Source organism: Phyllostomus discolor, chromosome 13 (assembly GCF_004126475.2).
Source record: "Phyllostomus discolor isolate MPI-MPIP mPhyDis1 chromosome 13, mPhyDis1.pri.v3, whole genome shotgun sequence".
In the NCBI taxonomy this organism is placed as follows: Eukaryota; Metazoa; Chordata; class Mammalia; order Chiroptera; family Phyllostomidae; genus Phyllostomus; species Phyllostomus discolor.
In genome coordinates, this window is record NC_040915.2 from 18,137,883 (window position 1) to 18,159,287 (window position 21,405).

Here is a 21,405-nt window from a genome sequence, read left to right on the forward strand (position 1 = left end):
TGCGGAAGCTGTCATGTGACCATGACGTGATTTAAGTCTAAAGAGTTTAAAAAGCCAAGAGGCCGGAGTATGACATGGGAAAATAGAACAAGTCTTTGATGAGAGCACTGAGCTATAAAAGCCTACCATAGAGATAGCCTGTGTTTGGACTTGTTAAATAATAAACTGTAGTTTCAGCTTCTGCTAAATCACAGGTTTTCTGTCATTTGCATCTAAATGCATACATGTATTTCCATCTTTGTTTTCCTCATAGCTCTTCGCACGGGACCAGATTAGTGTTGCATGTTGAACTGGAATATCTGTGCAGACTCTCACATGCACATTTTCACTTCGCTTCCCTACCCAATCAATTTCTCCTACACTTGCCTGGTTCCCAGGACAGGTATCAGGGTGGTTTATCTCCCTTCCACTGTGTGGAAATGGTGCATTGCTTTTTGGTTTTGGTTTTTGTAGGCTGTGAAGTAAATGAATAGATTAGTGCTTTCCATCCAACCATCTCCCCTAGCCTGTGTTGTATTGTCCCAACTTGGTGCATTACTTTTTGACTATCCAAATATGAAAGCAGCTTATTGGGATATAGCATGCCCCCCTCTCAATTAATCATGGTGTCCATCATAAAATTATGACTTCAAAGGGACCTAGAGTCTTGCCTTCCTTAGGAGCCAAGTTCTCCCTGGTAGTGTGCAGGAAGCCCACCATGCTTGCTGATCTGTGAAAATCCAGATGGTAGGAAGCAGGTGAGTAATGAATGCCATGCTGTTCCCATTAAAATGCACACAGCTTCCCCATGCTGACCAAATCCCCAGCACTAACCGGGTTTGAGACTACCCAGGCCATGTGGGTAGATGGAGATTGCCTTTCATTCAAAACATGTTTCTGCAGCAAAGAAGCTGGGAAGAGAGAATTTTCTCGTAGTTGGAACACAACTTGCCTAAAGGGCAAAGGAGTTTTAAAAATTTTAAGTCGTCTAAGTACAGAAAAATCTAGTGGGAAATTGGTTGCAGTCCAGACTTGCCTACTAACCACAAGCCTGTGAGGCTTACAGGGGAATCTGCTGTCAAGGTGTCTGCCATCTGTCACCCACTCTTTCAGAAAGCAGAGGAGTAATTAACCGCTCAGGCAATGCAAACTCTGCCAGTCATTTGGATCTATTACCTACACAACATGGGGCATCTACCACCGACCCCAAAGTCAGCAGGACTTGAGGTCTGAAATGGGGAATCTCATCACATCTGCAGGGGAACAGGGGCTCTCAGGCAGGCAGAGTGCAGCCCAAACACACTTAACATGGAGTTTGTTTGGCATGCCTTTGGTCAAAAATGTCATGGTGCCAGACGCTCTGAGGCCAGTGAGGCCTGGCATCTGTACCGTGGAAACTAAAACTGCCCCCCACCTGTGGGCTGGCTCCAATGTCACTCCTTTAGGGAAGCCCTGCACGACTTCCTCCCAAAGCCAGACAACTCCCCTCTCCATGCAGCCTGACTGCATCCATACTTCTCCTTCTCCGCAGTGATCACCACGTACCATCGGCACTCAGCCCAGTGGTAACGGAATCAGTCTCAATGCCTGTCTCAGTCTTTGAATCATCAACTGCATACTGAATGTACTCATCACTGAGCCTTCACTGCCTAGATGAGTGTCTTAAGATATAACAGATGCTTCTTAATTATTTTTTCTTTCATAGAGCATTGAATGAGAGCCAAAGAGATCCCATATCAAAGTGGACCAATGCATACAGACTGGTTTCCCTGAACAAAGTACGGAAGAATGGAATATTTATGCTGGTTGAATACACAATATTTTAAAGGAAAATATTTTTAAGGGGTTCGAGGCAAGGGGAAATTCTTGTTTGGAAGAGTATTTATGACTTGAGAACTAGATAGACTGATCAGTAAATAACACATTTTATCCTAAAAAGCCTTTGCAGAATTGGCAAGGAATTAAGGGTCGTATGACTCCCAGGGAGAGAGAAGAGCAGCTGGGCTGGCAAAGAGAGGGAATGAGAATGCAGTGCTCCTTGGGAGCAGGCATGGGAGTGGCCACGAGACAATCCAAAGTGTACTAAGCCAACAGGCCTACGATTCCAGGAATCTCTTAAATGGACACCTATTTTGTGCATGTCATTGGGCTGGGTGCCAGAGATATGCTAACAAACAAAACACATCTGGTCTTTGCCTTCAAGGAGCTTTCAGTACAGAGACTGGGAATTTATGGTAGACTGGGATGCAGTACAAAATGTGGGGGGAACAGTTTGTTCAGAGACCTTATGATGGTCTTTCAGCCACGGAGTAAGAATCCCTGATGTGTGGAAACTCACCCTGTGGAATCTTCCCCAGATGCCTGCAGTCAAGAAATCTCTTGTATCTTTAAAGGACACATTGGACACTAAATGCAATGTGTCCCCTTGCTAAACTCAGATGGGCCTAAAGAAATAAATGAAGAATATAGTAGAAATGGATTTGGATTTTTTTTTCTCTAAAATCATGAGGTTTCCAAGCCAAACAACATTAAGATGCCACTCGCGGTTTGCCAGTATTACACTATAATAGTTTTTCAATGGTCTTAGTAAAGAAAACAGAAAGTATTAGAATGAAATGTGCCACTTACAATTCTATGAATCACTTAGTATTTCTCCCCCTGTCTCCCTTCCTCTTTCCATCCCTCCCTCCTGCCTTCCTTTCCTTCTTTCTTTGGATAATGTGCATGTTTTAAAGCCCTAAATACAACAGCCTACATAAAGTGGGTAAACAATAAAAGGTAGAATAAACTATTGTTGATTTTCATCACTAGCCAGACTCTACCTTTAATAAATACTCATTAAACAAAGGCACTATATTCTTACTTTTTTCTATTCATTGAAAATGGAATATTTAGATAATTATATTTCTTTCATGTTCGTGTAGTAGTTTACATACCCATGAATACTATAAAATGTAGAAAAATCAGTAAAGACTAAATGTTGATAGACTCATTCATAATTCCATTTATTTACTCAAATACTCACTGAGTGCACCTACTATGTGTCAATAGTGTACCCACTATTCCAGATACTGGGTACATATCAATGAATAAAATAGGCAAACTATCTGTCCTTACGGAACTTACATTCTACTTGTGGAGCAAAGACAATGCATGAACGTGATACATCGCATCATATGTTAGGTACTATGGGGAAAGAATACAGCTGAGTACAGGAGATTAAGAGTGCCGGAGGTAGGAGGGATGCTTAGATTTTAAAGCCCATCCAACCACAGGGCAGACCGGAAGGAGATGAGGGAGCTCACTGTGCAGGCATCCATAGGAAGAGTGCTCTAGAAGACTAAGGGGAAGACCCTAAGACTGACACGTGTGTGTGCCAGCAGACTGGGGTAGCTGGAGAGTGCAAACAAGGGGAAAATGAGGTAAGAGATATGAGAGTTTTGAATAACACAGAGTCTTGGGGACCCTGCACCTTGGCTTTTACCAAAAGTGAGATGGGCACAATGATGTGAAAGTCCTTAATATCACTGAACTGCACACTCGGAACTGGTTAAAGTTCATGTTATGTACACATTTGATCACAATTTTAAAAAGTGAGAACAACTGACGTGGAAGGTTGTGGGAGGGAACCGAATAGAGGGGTGGTGAAGCCCGGCATTCTACAAGTGGCGGTCTGGCTGTTGTGCTGAGAACAGGCTGGAGAGGGATGAGGTGGGATCAGGGGTGGTGCTGAGATAAGCTGGGTGAGAGACGATGGTGACTCGGACCACGGCGCTGGCTGTGGAGGTAGAGAGTAGTGATCAGACCCTGAATACGTGCTGAGAGTTGACCTGGCAGCACTTGCTGATGGACTGATTATGGGATAAGAAAGAAAAAAATCAAGGATGATTTCAAGGTTTTTGCCCTAATGATTCACATGATGGAGTTGCTGTCCCTGAGATTGAAAGTTTGAAGGTGAAATGGGTGTTTTGGGGAAAAGACCAGACATTCAGTTTTAGGCATGGGCAGTCTGAGAGGTTCGAAGCAAAGATGCTGAGTAGACCATGGGAAACGAGAGTTCAGAGTCCAGGAGCAGGCTCTGAGTTGGAGATCTGAATGTGGGGGCTATTAGCATCATTTCAGGTGGTACTTAAAGCCGTGCAGCTGTGGGAGATCTCAGGGAGTGAGTGCATGGAAACAGGAGGGGAGGACAAAGAGCTGAACTCGGGGGCACTCCAACATCTGAAAGGCTGGGTGAAGGAGGAGGATCAGGAAAAAAACAAAACAAAACAAAACAAAGAAGAGCAGCCCATTGGAAGGAAAAAATCAAGAAAGCTTAAGTGTCCTGGGTGCCTAGTGGAATGCAGAGAGTGTGACCAAGCATGTCAAACACTGCCGAAAGGTAGGCGAAAGGTTTCTGTAACCTTCAGATTTGAATCATGGAGGTAACCCTGGCCTTTGACCAGTTTCTGTGGGAGGGTGGGGGTGAAAGGACTGGAGTGGGTCTCAGAGCAAATGGGAGCAGAGGAACTAGAGACAATTGGTACAGATGACATTGCAAGCCGTTTTGCTGAAAGGAGTCTCGAAGAAATGAGGTGGAAGATAGTAAGGAGGTCAGGTTAAGAGAGCATTGTTGTAAGATCATAGAAACGATAGCAGGTGTATATGCCAATGAGAAAGTTTCAACAGCCAGGGACAGAGTAATGAAGAAGAGAATGGAATTGCTAAATGAATGAATGAATAAACAAATACATGTGTGGATATATAAACCAGTAACCAGGACGGGTCCACCATTAATAGCTGAAATAAAATCTATACAGGTTCAACTTCCATCCTCAGTCAAAGGGTAGATATAAGGAAGAAAAATGCTATTGAAGCCCTATTGTCACAAAATTCTCCAAATATTTAGTAAGAGTTTCTCCCCTCAATCAGTATTTCAGAGATCCATGTGATCACTGTGAGTGAAAAACAATGTCTTGGTTCCTTTTTTTGTTTTTCCCTTTTTCTTCTCCCCTCCTCTTTTCCCTCTTTTTCCTTCTTTCCTTCTTTCCCTCTCCCCCTCTTCCTCTCTCCCTCTCTCCTCCATACTTTCCTCCTTCCTCTCTTCCCTGCTTTCTCTTTTGAAGCTAAGAGCAGAAAGGACTCTGTTCCTACTGCTCCCAGGCCCATTACCTCCTATCTGCCTGCCAGGCAAGAGGCTGCTGGGCTGTTTACACTTAAAAATGGTGAGACAGGGAGCCTGACCTCCATATGGCCTTTCTTAGGTAACTTTCGCCATCATTCCTATTATTATTGTTATTATTATTATTGAAAGAAACAAGTCTGTCAGAGGGGAAAAAAATACCCCCTCTTTCACCCTGCCCTGTGGAAGATTTACTGCCATTTCGCAAATGGCCAGACCTGGGTGAGGATGCCGGGAATTTTCCCAGTGATTTGTAGCTCTCCCTTCCAGGAAGTCCATCTTGAATGGAAACGTCTCCAGCCGCACACTCCTTGATTAAAGCGGGACTGCAGGGAGAGGCCCATAACCGTCCTGCAGAAGGCTCCTGGAATTGCCTTGCTATTAACCTGGCCTCGAGATATTCCAGTCTCAGTAGGACACCAGTGTTTCAACATTTAGAAAAGCATGGTTTTTCTTTTTCTTTTTTTTTTTCATGATTTAGTTATGACTCTCTTTACCTGATATAATTGCACTTGACATAAAGAAATTCTAGCACAGGATCAAGAGATTTACTCAAAAGATAAAATCTAATGTAATTTTCTTTGCAAAATGATTCACAAAAGCCTTGAAAATAAGTTCTCCAACTGCTTTTAAAATAGGTGATTTACAAAAACAAATGTTTTACACACATTTCAGGGCCATTTCTGTTGTGGCAGCCTCGTGGCTTTAGGTACCATCTATATGCTAGTAATACAAAATTCAAATCTGTAGCCCAAAAAATGTGACACTTGTATGTCCACTACTGGGCAAACACTTTTGAGCTCCTAGTAACTGTGCAACACTGTGCTGGATCTTGGATAAACAGAAAAGCACAGTTTTCCTGTGAGACTACTATTCACTGAACTGGCCTGCCGCATGGCAGACATAGTACTGGGCCCTTTACACATATTCTCTTCCTAAGTCTACATGATCATCCTCGTGTGTCGAACACCTACTTTGGCCAGGATCTGTGCTTTGTATTTTATATCATGCCATTTCATTGCCATTCAAAGCCATGATTTCAGTATCGTCCTCTATTTCTCCATTGAAGAAATGGTGGCTCACAGAAGTTAAATAACTTGCCTAAGTTTGGGAGGCTGGTTAGTGGTGCAGCTGGGATTGTACCCCAACTCTAATTTCAAAGCCCATGCTCTTGAGCTGCCTCCCTTGGGTCTCATTTCTTTTTCCTCTGCCTGCTGTTATTTCTTCTCCCCACTCTCTTTCATCTATCATTCCTGTTTTTTCCCCCTGGTCCTTTCTGTTCACTCTTAGTAACCAGCTTTATTTCTTAGCATGGTAGAGTGGATCTTCTGGGCTCAACCTTAACTCTTCCATCTACTCCTTATCACACACTTGACACGTTAGCCAAGTTGAACTCTTTGGACTTCCTGAGCAAATATGGTCTTTGCTGACCAGCTTTCATGGCATTTCAGTCCCCTAAGATATTTTGCCCATTACGTACGCGTGCTGACATCTTATTCTAGAGAGAATGCTCCCTGGGGGCAAGATCTTCTTTGCTATTTCAGTCTGGGGACCTGGCACAGAAACTTGCACTTAGGAGGGTTGCACACAATTTCTGAATTCCTGTTGAATGGCTGAATGAAAAAAAAATGGATGCACGAGAACTTCCAGGCCAGTACCACTACTCTATGGAAGCTTTCTATGAGCTCCCGATTGAAAAAAATCTCTCCCTCCTCACAATTCTACAATTCTAACTTTTCACATCTACCTGTGACTTTTTCTCTTCTGAGTGTCCTTGCTCTATTTTCCTGACTGAAATGTGTTTCGTTACAGACAGAACCCCTATTTTACTCATGTTCGACTCTACCAATGAGTTCCTCAACCTAGACTTTGTTCTCTTAGTATTTATCCTCTTTCCCCTCCCTTCCAAGGGAACGTCTAGTTGGAAATTAGTCCCTTTTAGAAACCCAGTAAGGAAAGTTTCTATGTGAAACTTCACCCACCTAGTTGACACCTTCTTACAGGACATGACTTATTTATATTGGATTATAGTACAAATGTTGGCAGATGGCTTGAAGGTATTGTATGTATGCTGTCTCCTTAACTAGATTATAAGTTCCCTGAAGACAGAATCATCTTTATTTAACAGACGGCATCGTTATCAGTATCTAGGATCTCATTCTGTGCAGAGCAAACGTGCTTGCTATAAACGGTCCCCACGTGGAGATTTAGGATTTTCATGGGATAGCCGATTCTTGGCCTGTGTAATGCATATGACAATCCTCCCCTAAACTTAAAGTTATGCAAGCTCTATTTTTGTCTACAGCTTATTTTTTAAAATCATTTATTACTATAGAGGCTCAAAGCCTGGAACATTTCTGAAACAAAACCAGTCCTGGAGAAATGAAGTACTGAAGCCATTTCAGAACCATTTCCTCCATGCAAAGCACATGAGTGAGGAGTGAAAATGGGGTCATATTTCTATGTCTCTAAGGGCTCTATTTTTGGGGACATTGTAAGGACTGATTCTAACAACCCAAGTTACTGGCTTTTGGAGAGCACAGAAAAGCCAATCCTTACAGGGTTGGGCAAAAGTAGGGTTACAGTTGGGAGTGCCTGAAACACAGAGTTTATTCTTGCATTATTATTATTTATTAATTATTGTATTATTTTCCATATAAACAATAGTATACCTCCTTTTGCCCCACCCTGTATTAACTGCAGTAGCAAAATTCCTTTCTCTCCAGCCCACACCACAGCCAGTCCTTAGCTCTAATTGTGACGCATTGATTATTTTTTGCCAAGTTCACAGGAATTAAATCTCAACATTTTATGACACAATAGAAGGAACAGATCACATGGCCCACAATTTCATATTCACAGCCTCTTCTTCACAGTGAAATGTACCAGAAGCTGTTCTGAGGAAGTCTTGGGATAATACAACTTTTTGGGAAGTTATTGCTAAGGAAATGCTGTGAGCCTGGCCTTTTCCTACCTCTCCAATCTCATCTTAACTCATGTCCTGACCCTCCCTCCCCTCCATCCTCACCCCACCGGTTTGCCTTCCAGATCTCAAAAAGGCCATGCCTCTTCCGCCTTCTTTGGGGTCCGGGAAACAAACGTGCCACTCTCTGTGCCTAAACGACCCCCCCTCACCCCCCTTTCCCTTGGCTAACATCTCTGCAGTTTTTAAAAATTGCAGCGTAAGCAGCATTTACTGAGCAAGGCCTTTTCAGAAGACACGCTATCTTGCTCTCTACAGTGCCCTGTTCTTTTCCCCCTTTAAAGCATCTACCAAAATTCACCACTATATGTTTGTTTGTGGGTTGACTGTGAATTTCTGCTTCCCTAGAAGACTGTAAAATTCACCAGGGCAGAAGTCATAGCTGATTTTTTCATTGTAACAGTCCCCCGGGCCCACAGCCCAAGGTCTGACACAGAGCAGACACACAATCAATGTTCAATGAAAATACAGTTTTCTAGAATGTTTGTTAATAGTTGTGGCCTGATCACTTGGGTTCATATTCTTTTTCTAGTATTGTTCTCTCACACACACACACACACACACACACACACACAAACACGGCTTCTGGTCAAACTGGGTGTAGCAGACACGTGAGACAATAAAAATTCAAAAACCAATGAAACTCGACCTTATTCTTTTAATCCTCCTTCGCTAATCCTATACCTGAAAACACATGCGTTGTGAAATGTACACATACTCTCCTGATTCTTAAATTCAAGTCCCTGTCTCAGCCAGTCTCTGCCCTTTCAATTTGCAGGAAGAAAGAACACCCGAGACTGGGCGGGAAGATCTTTCTATGCCAGGAAGTCTGACCCAGTGAACTATTTCAGTCAAACGCGCAGTTTGAATTGGATGGCCGGATCGCTGAGAAGGGATCTCTGGACTAGACAGTTCATTAGTGGCTGCATCAGCTTCTAGGGCCTGTCCGTCTGTGCTCTGTATGCCTGGAGTTAGCGAAGTGACACCGTCATTCCGCTAACTCCTGAGTGACAGGAGTGAGTCACTTGGAATAATGGCTGGAATAGCAGCTACCTAGGGGCACCAACCACACTCTGAGGTCCAGAATCCCCAAAGTGTACACAGTTGAAGATGAGGTTTGGTGTCATTTGAAAATGACTTGCTGAGTATCTTCTGTATGCCTAACTGTTTGGGGAAATAATTCCAGGAGGGAGTCAATAGCAGTCTCCCCCAAACCACACTTTAAATTCCAGCTTCAACACTTCCTGGCTGGCTCATCTTACCTATATTTCTTAACATCTTGCTCCCCATCACTTACCTAATCTGTAAAATGGGGAGGGTTTATGCCAAGGATTAAATGAGGAAATTTATGCAAAGCCTTTAGAATGGTGGCCTACACACATAAGCACTAAATAAGTGTTTATTTTATTTGAATACTGCTTTACTTAGAAGTAATACAGTAAATGGTTAACAGCATCACTTTAGACATTGGAGAGAGGCCATTCAGCTCTGCCATTTATAACTGACGTGCCTTTGGACAAGCTACTTGAATTCTCTGGACCTCAGTTTCCTTCTCTGGAAAATAAGAATAATGGTACCACTCTGGAGGGGAGTTATGAAGATTAAATGAGATAAGGAAGGGAAGGAACTTCCTAGCACATTATAGACTCTCAATTAATATGGCAACGTGTTGTTACTTCTACAAAGAAATTACTCCTCTGGATCCCAGAGGAGGCAGAGCCGGTCTTCACAACCCCAGAGCGCAGGGCCAGACAGCCCAGGGGACACGGGTTGCAGAGGCTGGTCACATCTGACCTGAGGAGTTGGTTTATTTTGCACCATGAAGCTAGCCCATACCAAGTTTTCCAATTCTTTTTAATAAGTTGCCAACACTGAAAATTTGTGAAGTTTCATATATTTTTTTAAAAACCCAGATGTTTTCCCCCCTGGCTGGGTGGCTCAGTTGGTTGGAGCATTGTCCTGTACCCAAAAAGGTGGCACGTTAGATTCCCAATTGGGGCGCATACCTAAGCCGTGGGTTCAATTCCCAGTCAGGGTGAGTATGGGAGGCAACTGACCAATGCTGCTCTCTTATATGAACATGTCTCTCTCTCTCTCTCTCTCCTCACCTTCCTCACTCTCTAAAATCAATAAAACATATACTCAGGCGAGGATTTAAAAACAAATCCAGACTGTCTGTTTCTTTAGAAAAATAAAAAGATTGGCACCACTGGGCTGGCATTCCCATGTGGCCACTCCTGGCTGTCTCCTTTAGCAGGGCACAAGACCTTGAGTTGCCCTCTACTCCCCTGCTCCCGTACCCCTACCTTGAGGCTGAATGTCACCTAATCATCTTCCTGAGGGTTTCCTCTACCTTCCTGCTGTCGCCTTCAATGTTACTTGGCCTCTGGAGGCATCTGAGTTAGCAGCTGCTGGTCTTGACTGTTCTCTGGTACGCCCTGGAAACTGACACCTCCACCAGGCAGTGGGCGAGGACTCAGCCCCTTTATCCACACGGCCTCAGGCCACTCGTCTGCACTGGCTAACGGCAAGTGTAGAAGGAGTCCCTTTCACAGCTAAAGGCTGACCTCTCTACTGACCCGAGCCCCTGCTTGGAGAACAGCCTCTCACCCGAAAGTGAACCCATAAATTCACAACTTATCCTGCGTCTTCTCCAGTTCCATTTGATCTGAGGGTAGAGGATATGGGACAACAGATAGTGGTGCTACACAGCAATGCTTTAGAGCCCAGTTCGGTAAATACAACCTATAAAATTACCAGTCCCTCAAGATGCTCTTCCTTGGGTGAAAAAATTCACTTTTTGGAAATAGCTTATCCATTATCTCCCATCTGGGGGACTCATCTGGGCAAATTAAAGTCTCAAAAAACCTCTAAGGAAGAGGTTCACCCACAATTCAATCAACAGATATTCTCGGAGCACCTTCTATATGCTGAGCACTGTTCCAGGTGCTGAGAATTCAGCACTTCTAGAAAAGAGCCCTGAACTTGGCTAACTTATTTTAGTGTGCAGTAAAGGGAAATGCTTCACTGTGTTTCCAAATTTCTGACCCAATAAGGCCCCTGGGAAATACTGCTTTCATGCAGTATCGCCAGAGGCCCATCATGATAAGGGAAAGACAGAGATCCCCCAACCAGTGCGTAACAAAATAAGACCATTCCAGAGCCTTTCTTGGAAAAACATAATTTACCTCTTCAAAAGTCAGTGAGCCCACTAGGCCAGACTGACTTTGGGGGTAAACCCCCCTACAGATTTGGCACAGGTTTCTGAGACTATCACAAAAAGGTTCATTTGACTTTCACCTCCAAAGGGGAGCCGTTTTTCTCTGCATCTAATATGACCCAGTTGGAAATGTACTTGTTTTGCACTGTTTAATCTTCTGCATCACCTACTGTTGATTAGATTTAATTAATTTATGTTTCTAATGAATTTAGAAACTCCAAGGCTGTCGCAGGGAAAATTTCAGACAGCATCTGGCCACCAAATGGATTGATTACCTTGTCTGCAAAAGTCTTTCGAACATCTGGGGCCCGAATCTGTGAAACATCCAGAAGCTCTTTCAGAAGCCAGAGCCGCCCAGTCGAGGGGAAAAAGAGGGTTGCGAGAAGCAGGTAGGGTTTGCCTACACTTCCAGACCGGGATCCTGGCTCTCGCCCAGCACGGATCACATTTTGCTGCAGACTGGCACAGTGTCAATGGCACTGAATAGACTGATTGGAATCTGTTTTGTTCAGCATAATCAGAAGCCACTAGGCCTGAGCCCAGGCTGCCACCCTGTGAACCTCCTTGGCACTTCCTCCCTCATGGAAGCTCCCACTGATCATTAGGATGAAACATTTATAGAAAACATTTAGAGAGGAGCACTTGGCTCTCATTCACTCGACAAACATTATTGGGGGCCCACCCTGTGCCTGGCACTGAGCCACACGCACCTCTTCGTTAGCTAGTCTTGGCAACCACCCGGCAAGGTAGGCAAGCACTCTCCTCCACTCTCACAGATGCGGCTGAGCACTATGGAAAAATCATAATTACTAATGTTGATATGAACCCTGCTAATAAAGGATGTAGACAGACATGCACACGTGCGCACGCACACACCTAGACTCTCTAAATAAAGCACTTTACATGTGCTAACTCATTTAACTCTCACAATAAAACCGCGAGGTGGATGTCACTCTTACCACCCCATGACAGAGCTGATATACTGGGAACGCATGTGACTTGCTCAGAGTAACCCAGCCAGCCTTTGGCACGGCCTTCTCACGCACGCAGTCTACCTCGAGAGCCTCTCCTGACTGCTCTGCTTTTTTACCCCCCCCCCAGACAACATTTAGGGGAGACCTACTTTCTGTCAGACACTGTCCCAGGGGATTTGCTGCGCCGGGTTCCAGTCACTCACACCTTATGCCACAGGTATTGTTATTCCCAGATGAGGAAGCCGAAGCGTACAAACTAACTTGTCAGGGTCACAGGGAGGGTTAGTAACACGGAAGGGACTTCACTCTGGCATGCAGGGTTGCAAAGACTGTTCTTTGCTTACTGAGGAAAAGGGGTGGTGTGAACTCCATTGCTTTCTTGAAACTGTGCCAGAAAACCTGCTGCACCAATCAGAAGAGAGGGGCACCCTGGCCGCTTTGTACAGCCCAGAACACTCCAGAAAAAGGGACAATGTGCAAAGGATAAGAAAATAGCTTTGTCTTAAAGGGGTAGGGAAAGGTGTTGGAAATCTGGAAATCTCATTGCCTGACTGTTTTTTCTGGCTCAAGTTCAAAGAGAAATGACTGACAACCAGGTGGGCTGCTTACAATAAAAACAACAGTGAATGGGGGAGTAAAGGATAGAAAACTGTACTTGAACAATGATTAAAATAAAATTAGGAAAACAACAACAACAACGACAGAAAAGCCTGTCTCATGGAACACATGAAATTTTCTGAACAACAGATGCCAGCTGTTGCCCCATCAGGTTGCCACAGTTACAACCTGCATTGAAAAGTCCCCGTTTCACATGGGTCCTGTGGCATGTCATTCACTCGGTCTTGCCACTTCTCTCGTTTGAAAACCCCCTAGTTACTTTCATTCTTCCCTTGCCCAGGCCTCTGTTCATCACAACCATGCCATCTGCTTTCTTTGGACCTTTGTCCTTGTTTCCTCTCTGCCTAGGACTATTCCCATCTCAATGTCCCCCTTGGTCTGGCTAAATGCTGTCCTCAAGCCTCACGTTGGACATCTCTTCCTGCAGGAAAGCTTCCTTGACTTTCCTGTTGAGTTAGTGGCCCATTTTAAGTGCAACCTGTGTTTCCTCTTATTTGAGTACTTCCTACAACGTAAAGTAACCACTTGCCGATCTGTCGATCTCTTTAGGGAGAGAGCGTATGTCGGTTACTGTTGTATGTATGTACATAACAGGTGTCCAGTGCATTTTTCATTGAGTGAATGGACAGAGGGATTGTGAACAATATAACATCCTCTTGGCTGGTTCCCCATTTCAAATCTCTCACCACCACACTTTGCATTACATCCTAGAAGCCATTCAACTCCCCGCTAAGCCTTCTTATCACTTCCCTTTGAACATTCCCATGGAAGTCAGAAGAGTGATCATCTCTGAGGGTGAGGAGGAGTTCAGGGGCAGGGGGCGTGGGATCCTAAAAGTGTCCTATAACTTGACCTTGGTAATGGTGACTTAGGTGTATACATAGGTAAAAATCATTAAATTGAACACGAGAAAAAAATGCACCTTACCTAATTAACAATTCAATATAAATACACAGCTCCTTTGAAGGCTCATTTGTGTTGCTAGGATAAAAATCTGGACCTCCTTGCCCCCAAGTTCAAGGTTCTTCACTCATTGTCCCGCTTGGCAACTTATTGTTCAAACTCACTCTTCTAATACACATGCTCTGATTGTCTCACAGGTCCTCAATCTCTTCTTGCTGGTTCCCACCTCTATGCCCCAAATCATGCTGCCTTACCTTCCTCTTCCTTTCTCTTTTACCTGTGTGAAGCTCCTCCCATTCTCGAAGGACCACAGGTCTCGTTAACCTCTCTCTTGGGAATCCTATTTTGCCTGGTTCATTTATTCATGTCAACATTTCCTGAAGACTGCAAGCTCCTTGAAAGGTAAAAACTTTCTCTCATTTTCCATTTTTATATTTAGCCTAGTGCCCAGTACAATGGTAGATTCTGAACACACTTTTCTTGTGAACATGATGAGAGAGCCTACCGACCTGCCCAGACTCTCTGCCCAGCTATGGGCTCGTACAGAGATCAAACCGACAGGTCATCTGTATCCTCTGGGATGAAAACTCAGTGTCAACATTAAGGCCATGGACTTAGGATTCACCTGGGGCTTCATACCCAGGTTTTAGAACTCACTGGCTCTGTGGCCCAGTGCCATCAGCTGCATCACCAAATCTCTGTTTCCTCCCCTGTCAAATGGGGACTTTCTCATAGAGCTGCTGCAAGGGTCACATAAGAACTTAATTTTTAATTTGATTAGTGAGCACTTATTGAATTAGTCATCTTGCTAAATAAAACACAATCATATCCAAAAAAAGTCTACATTGTTAATATTATCACACAAAGAATTCAGCACAGTGACCGACTCACAGGAAACATTTAATATGTGGTAGATGGTATTATCAGAACTATTAGATACAGATAAACAGTGTCAGTGAGAAAAACCTATGAACTGGTAAAAGTGGAGGAAGCCAGAGGAGCGGGTATCTTGTGAGAGATGTACATGTGTACATACTCCGTGCATGATACAGTCCACAGGACACTCCTCAGGGACATTCCGTCACACCCCATTAACAGGGTCCTGACGGCGAGAGCTGGCCTCTGATCTTCCCATATTTAATATCTTTGCAAAAATTCCGCATCCATAACCATGTTGAAATGGTACACAGAGGCAAGCGAATCTGAGAGGCACGTGTGAAAAGCATTTTCCCTTAGTTCTAGCTGACATCATTCTTTAATCACCATAATTCCTAGTGCTTCTCTGGAAACTTTCGACCTTAGGCGAGCTCTTTGATTGTTCAATAGGCTTTTGACAGGGAGGAAAGACGAACACCGAGGAACAAGTTCACGGTGTGTTCTTACACTCTCATTTAAAAGGCAACAGTTTAATAATTCTAATTCATATACACTTCTGTTCACACAATCAATAATTCATGGCAATGGCTCTGCAGCAGTTCGGTGACAGCAGAAAAGGCAGGATTATTTCTTCTCTTCCCTTTGCCTTCCTTTCTTCCCTCAGTCACGCCCGGAGCCCGGGGAGCGCGGCATCTCAAGAAAACAGTTTCCATGGTGATTCCTCCTTTGAGTACCCGACTGTAGTTCACTCTTTCTGGAGTGAATTAATGCTTTTTATTGCTTTCATGCTAAATATATTGAAGATTAGATTTGATTTCCTCTGCAACGACACAGTTTTATCAGGAAAATGGAAAGAAAAAAAACACAGCAGGAAGAAACGATATCTTCCTGTGGCTGCACTATCAGAAAGAAAAGAAAAACATTTCAGAGGCAAAAAAGAGCCAGCCGCAGGGAGACGGATGCAGGTGTTTTTTGGAAGCTAGGATGTGCACGCACGCACGCACCCATGCATCTAAGTGTTAGACAGCTTGCCTTGGAGGAAATGATCTTAATTCCTCCATGTGTTGAAAGTGGTATAAGTTGACCATAAAACACTGAGTTACAAGAAATAACCTGATTTTTAATGTATTATCCTCCTCTCAGCACAGAAAATGTAAGGTTGTATAGAAGAAAATCTTCATACCCATAATACCATCCCTACTCTCTATTTTATGAAGGAGAGTTTTGCTTTCTCTCTCCTCATGCTAGCTCAATAACAGGCTCTATTTAGCTTTCAAAATAGCCACATGATGCTCCTGAGACACCCACAGCACTCTGAATGTCCTGACACAGACTTTATCATACTAACATCACCCACTTGTTCATCCTCCCCGCCCCCTGGACCAGGAACGGGCAAGGACCTGTGTCATTCCCGCTCACTATTGTACCCTTGCATCCAGCATGGCCCACAAAGAAATGAACATTATCATCAGAAAACTATGGAAGGGTAACTTAAGACACTGAGGTGTCCCCTGTAAAGCATCAACAGGCTGGTATGTAGCATAGAGAGGGATTCATGTAAATTAGAAACAAATATTGCCAACAGGGGCTCCCTTCCTATCTTGGAGGCAGTCGGGGATTAAGGGAAGAACCGGTGGGGGGAAGATGGGCAAAGAGCAGCACCAACCAGTGAAGCCCTCCTTCCCTGTATTACACACCCATTCTGCCCAGCCTGGGGTCAAGTCATCACCAGACATCGAATAACCAGAGGAAAACTGGGATTTGAACCAATTTGAACCAAGGAGTAAGTATTCAGTATCTATGCCAAACCAGGTGCTGATGGGGGCTGACCTGAACACAAGAATGTTGGCCCCAGGGAGTTTAGAGAGTCCAGATGGGACCTCGCCTGAGAGAACTACTCTACAAAGCATTTCCCATCGCCTCCTTTGCTGTAGGAATTACTCAAAGTCCATTAGGTTCATAAATGCCTCTGGGTGATCCCCAGGATGCATAGAGGGCCAGATAAAACTCCAGATGCCACAAGGAAAACCAGCTCTGTGGCTAAGTGGATGTTTGAACAGAGGGACTTAAATGTCCCTCTAACCATGATGTAAACTATGGCAGGACTGCCTCTGCCTCACACAGACATCTCCATAGGGGCTGTTGGCTTTCACCCTACATGCGGGCACACTCCAGGGTTCTGAGGCAGCTCTACAAAGAGGCTCTTCTGAAACTCACTTTCCAAACTACCTTGCAGGAAATGCAAAATTCGTCAACTGTATGCTGATTTCATTCCATGGAGCACAGTGGCAAGTGTAAGATCTCTGTATGAGTTCACAGGCCTGTCCCTTTATTTCCAAGAGCACGGACCTCCTTAACCGTGTGAAACGTATGGATTAAAAAAAAAAGGACAGGATTATGAGGCTTTAATTTTTACTTTTGCTTCACTGAGATCATTCTATTTCTCAGTTTTCTGTAAGGAGCACGTATAATATTATAAAACAACTCACTTTGAAGCAATACTATGAATCTCCAATAAAAGGAAAGCAAAGACAGGAATGAGGGAGATGGTGATTTAGTGTTAATCAGAGCTCAGAATTAGGAAGCGCAAGAAAAAAAAAAGGAAAAAAGAGGTTTAATCTCCAGCATTATCTCTCCTGCTGTGTGACTCCTACTAATGGGGTACTTTAAAAGAAGACCCTTCATCCATACTTAGTAATAAAAATTATTACTTAATGAGCAGTGAAAACCTGAAGTGTTCGTCTCTCCAAGGGATCGTGTTATTTTCACACCAGGATCACAGAGTTAACTGATTGATCTCTGAGGGTCTCCTGGACTCACAGCCCGCTGGTTAACACCGCTCTCCTGTCCTTTCCACCAGAATAAAGCAATGCTGCAGCATTCGGGTACGATTACACACTTATCATTAAAAAACACAGCTGAATAGTCATGGGGAGTCTGATCAGGAAACAGAGATATCCTCACAGAAGAGACTAATGACGTCTTTGAGGCACTCGGTGGAGAGGAGGAGGGGGAGAGGTAGCTCTAGGCGCCTCCAAGGTGTTGAGTTTGGAGAGAAAAACACAGATTCGCTGCATCTTCCTGCCGGAGCTACATGTGGCATGCCAGCTGGCTCCTCTTCCAACTGCCTCTTTATTAGCAAATCCCACATTCATATTTTGCTAATCTTCTCATAAATAAAGTATCGCACATATCAGAAAGACATTCCTGATGGCACACTGCACTCCAAGTAAGCTAGAGCGGATGAAGACAAAAATGGGCCCTTTCCGGTATATACAATTAATTCGGTCGCTGGCATTTCAATCTTCAGGGCTGCTGGGTTCCTGATGTTGGGCGCATGCCCAGGAATATAGTCTGCTCCTAGGACTTTTCCAGGGTCTTAGGATATCTTTTAGGAGCTTTCTGTTTACAGCCCTGGGCAGAAAATTAAGACTATTTTGCCAGAGACTGTACCCAATACTGTGCTGTATCTGTTGTTAAATAACCAGCATCTATGTAGCAGAGAGAAGGTCATTTCACATTTCTGTAGGTTCCTCTCCTCTCCCTCTTCATTTTCCCTCACCCCCCTAGAGTATATACGACTGAGTTACTAAGGGCTCAGGATTTGAAGTCAGGTGAACCTGGGCTCAGAGCACAGTTCTGCCCCCTGTTAGCTGTGAGATCTTGGGAAAGCCAGTCACTGTTAGAAGCTGGGAGAGCCCAACTTCTTCTCCTGTAAAACAGTGAAGAAAATCTTTCCTTTTTCACAGGCTAGTGGTGAGGATGCAAGGAGACAATGCAAACCAAAGAGCTAGCACCAGGCCTGGCAACTGATACATCCTTTATAGAGGTTAGAAAGCTGGGAAATGGGACATGACTGCAAGAATTTGGGGGCAGCTCTGCCCGGTGGCTCAGGTGGTTGGGGCATCGTCCCATGCACCAGAGGGCTGCAGGTTTGGTCCCCAGCCAGGGCACATACCTAGGGTATGGGTTCAATCTCCAGTCAGGAGGTGTGTGGGAGGCAACTGATCCATATTTCTCTCTCACATCAGTGCTTCTCAATCGCTCTCTCCCCCCGCTTCCTCTCTCTCTAAAACCAATAAAAACATATCCTTGAGTGAGGATGAACCAAAAAAAGAACTTGAGGGCAGAGTAGACGTATTCACTAAATTTTTTTTGTCATTCCCATATGAGAAGTTTATCATCTCGCAACGCGTTCGAACCAGTTTCTCTTATCTATGTTGTTGTCTATGGCTTTTCTTGTCAACCCCAAAGTTAGAACCATAAATATCTCCCATGAACTCGATGATTAAGATCAAGTCCAAGGACTCTTTCCTCATTTACTGTTTGAAAACAACCTTTTGTAGTGATTTTTGATGAATGGCAGATATGTTTATGACTCAGGCCTCTTGGCAAAGTCCCTGACACTAACTCATCCATTACCTTGGGAGGAAAGAAGGCAGCTGAAAGCATCATTTATTTATTTTGCTTCTTGGTTATGGTGAAAGGTCAGAAGTAAGGCACTCAACACAGCAGGGTCGAGTATGAGAAGCAGAATCTCAATAACACCTTCTTGACCACAGAGGAAAAGAAGTTCTAACAAACACACACTATTAAAAATATTTGCAAAGCTCTCCTCAATACACACGCTGCTGCATTGATGGTGATAATATTCTGCCTGATGCCTCCGGCTCTCAGCTCCAGACTCCCAGCAACCCCCAGTGCTGCGCAGGGCAAGCGAAAATCAAGTGAGAGCTGATGGAAAGGGAACAGGAACAGGAAGGAGACGAGGTTTGGAATTTCCACCATGGTCATGGCCTTGAAATGAGGAATAAAGGGCACCCTTGCAGAAGTGTAAGAGGAAATATAAAAGACTTCATAAAACACTGAAGGTAAAGTTCATGATTACAACTGTGGACAATGAGAGGACCATCACTATCGCACTACAGCCACCAACAAGGACAACGTCAATAAAATTTACTGAATGTAAGAAGCTGAGGAAGATGCAAACCAATAAAAGGGGAAATGCTAGGAGCTAATTCTTGAGTACTTTGTGTCGGGGACAGGGCTACAAAGTCTAACTGCATTTTTTTTTCTTATCTAATCCTCAAATGGTCGAACTATGAGACTGGCTCTACACACATTTTCAGCTGCAGAACTCAAGGCTTGGAGAAGGAAAGAATGGGCTCAAGACCACACAGTTAGCGAAGAGGGGCGATTCCAAAGCCCAGTGTCTGCTATTGGCACTTCAGCAAAGGAGAGCTGTATTGAAAATGGTGCTACCCATTGCCTATAAATGATTGACATATACCCTGCTAAACTTACTTGAAGTACTCAACATTACTCTTGGCAATAAGCATAGGTTATGGGAGAAACTCTGGGCCAACTGTGGACCTCTAGGCCGCCGTGAACTCTGGGTACTGCCTGCTTTACGGATGTAACTCAGTGGGGTTGCTTTACCGAGACTCTTCCATTAAACTCCAAACACTCAAGTGACACATCCAGTGCAAGTTACATGGGAACATGCGATGAATTTATTGCGTTTCCAAAGCACAGGGCTGCGTGGTTTAAAAAAAAAAGGCATTTATGGGATCACTGAAGGACACTTGAGGTCAATCTCAACAGAAATATTTCTGAAAGATGTAAAGTTTTGTGTGTAGGGAGGGACTTCTGTCTAGTTTCAAGGCAGCAGATGCTCCCAACAGCCCTACCCCTGTTCCATGTTTTAAATCAATGACTATGATCTCGAGAGCCCACCCATCAACTTTTGGTTGCCAGCAAGAAACATATGGCCTCGTCAAAGTAAACTTAACTAATGTTTGAGATTAGAGAGAGAGAAGACAACGGGATGCCGAGTTTCCGAGGGGAGGCTGTTCTTTCGAAGCTTGGGCTACAGCTTTAGACCAAAGCTCCCTCAGGCAGGTCTCGAGCTGCCATCGTTTGCAGGGCATGGGCAGACACGGGGCAGGGAACATGAAACAGATGTCGTTTTTCACAGGAGTGCAAGCCATAGTCACTCTCATCATGGGCAATTCCTGCTTGCCAGGGCCCTACTGCAAGGTCTTTGCAACACTCTGGCTGGATAGTACCTATGATCTGTATCGAATTTCAGTTTGCATCATAACAACAGTAATGGTAGTAATAGGAGTAGTGACAACAGCTAACATTTCTGAGCATTTCCAGGCACTATTGGAACTCCTTTATATACACAACCTTATAGGGTTGCGGTGAAGGGAAAATAAGTTTGGTACGATTATTATCCCCTTTTTACAGATAGAGAAATGGATGAAGTGCCCTGTGCGTCAGCTCCTTCAGTCCTCAGTTACCTATTCAGGTACTTTAGTATTCCCACTTTGCAGGTAAGGAAAACGAGGCACAGCTTGGTTAAATGCTCACATTCCCACCACTCTTAGGTAAAAGTTGGCATTTACCTCCAGGTTCGCTTGCTTCCAGAGTTCACATTCTTATCAGCTGCATCACACATTTGATACCAGTATTCTCTCTGCTCGCACTGAGTCCGTTTTGCACCCCCTTTGCTAAGTTCCCAATCTTTCCTTCTCCCCTCTGACTGTTCTAGTGAGAATGAGACACACCATGTCTCAGTTTCCTCAGCTGTCAAATGGGATGAAACCAATACCTACCTCAAAGGGCTGGTGGGACCATGAAATCCCATAATGTACGGAGAAGTTTTCTATGTTGCCTCCCATATAGA

General features: G+C 44.1%; 1 protein-coding gene and 1 non-coding gene across 8 annotated transcripts in view; both read right to left on the minus strand.

The window, feature by feature from the left end:
- PPP2R2B (protein phosphatase 2 regulatory subunit Bbeta) overlaps nt 1–21,405 on the minus strand; it is a 484,254-nt gene that overhangs the window by 102,462 nt on the left and 360,387 nt on the right. The window lies entirely within an intron of this gene.
- LOC114510471 lies at nt 446–575 on the minus strand. Its single transcript, XR_003685651.1, has one exon. It is a non-coding gene; the product is annotated as a small nucleolar RNA SNORA36 family (small nucleolar RNA).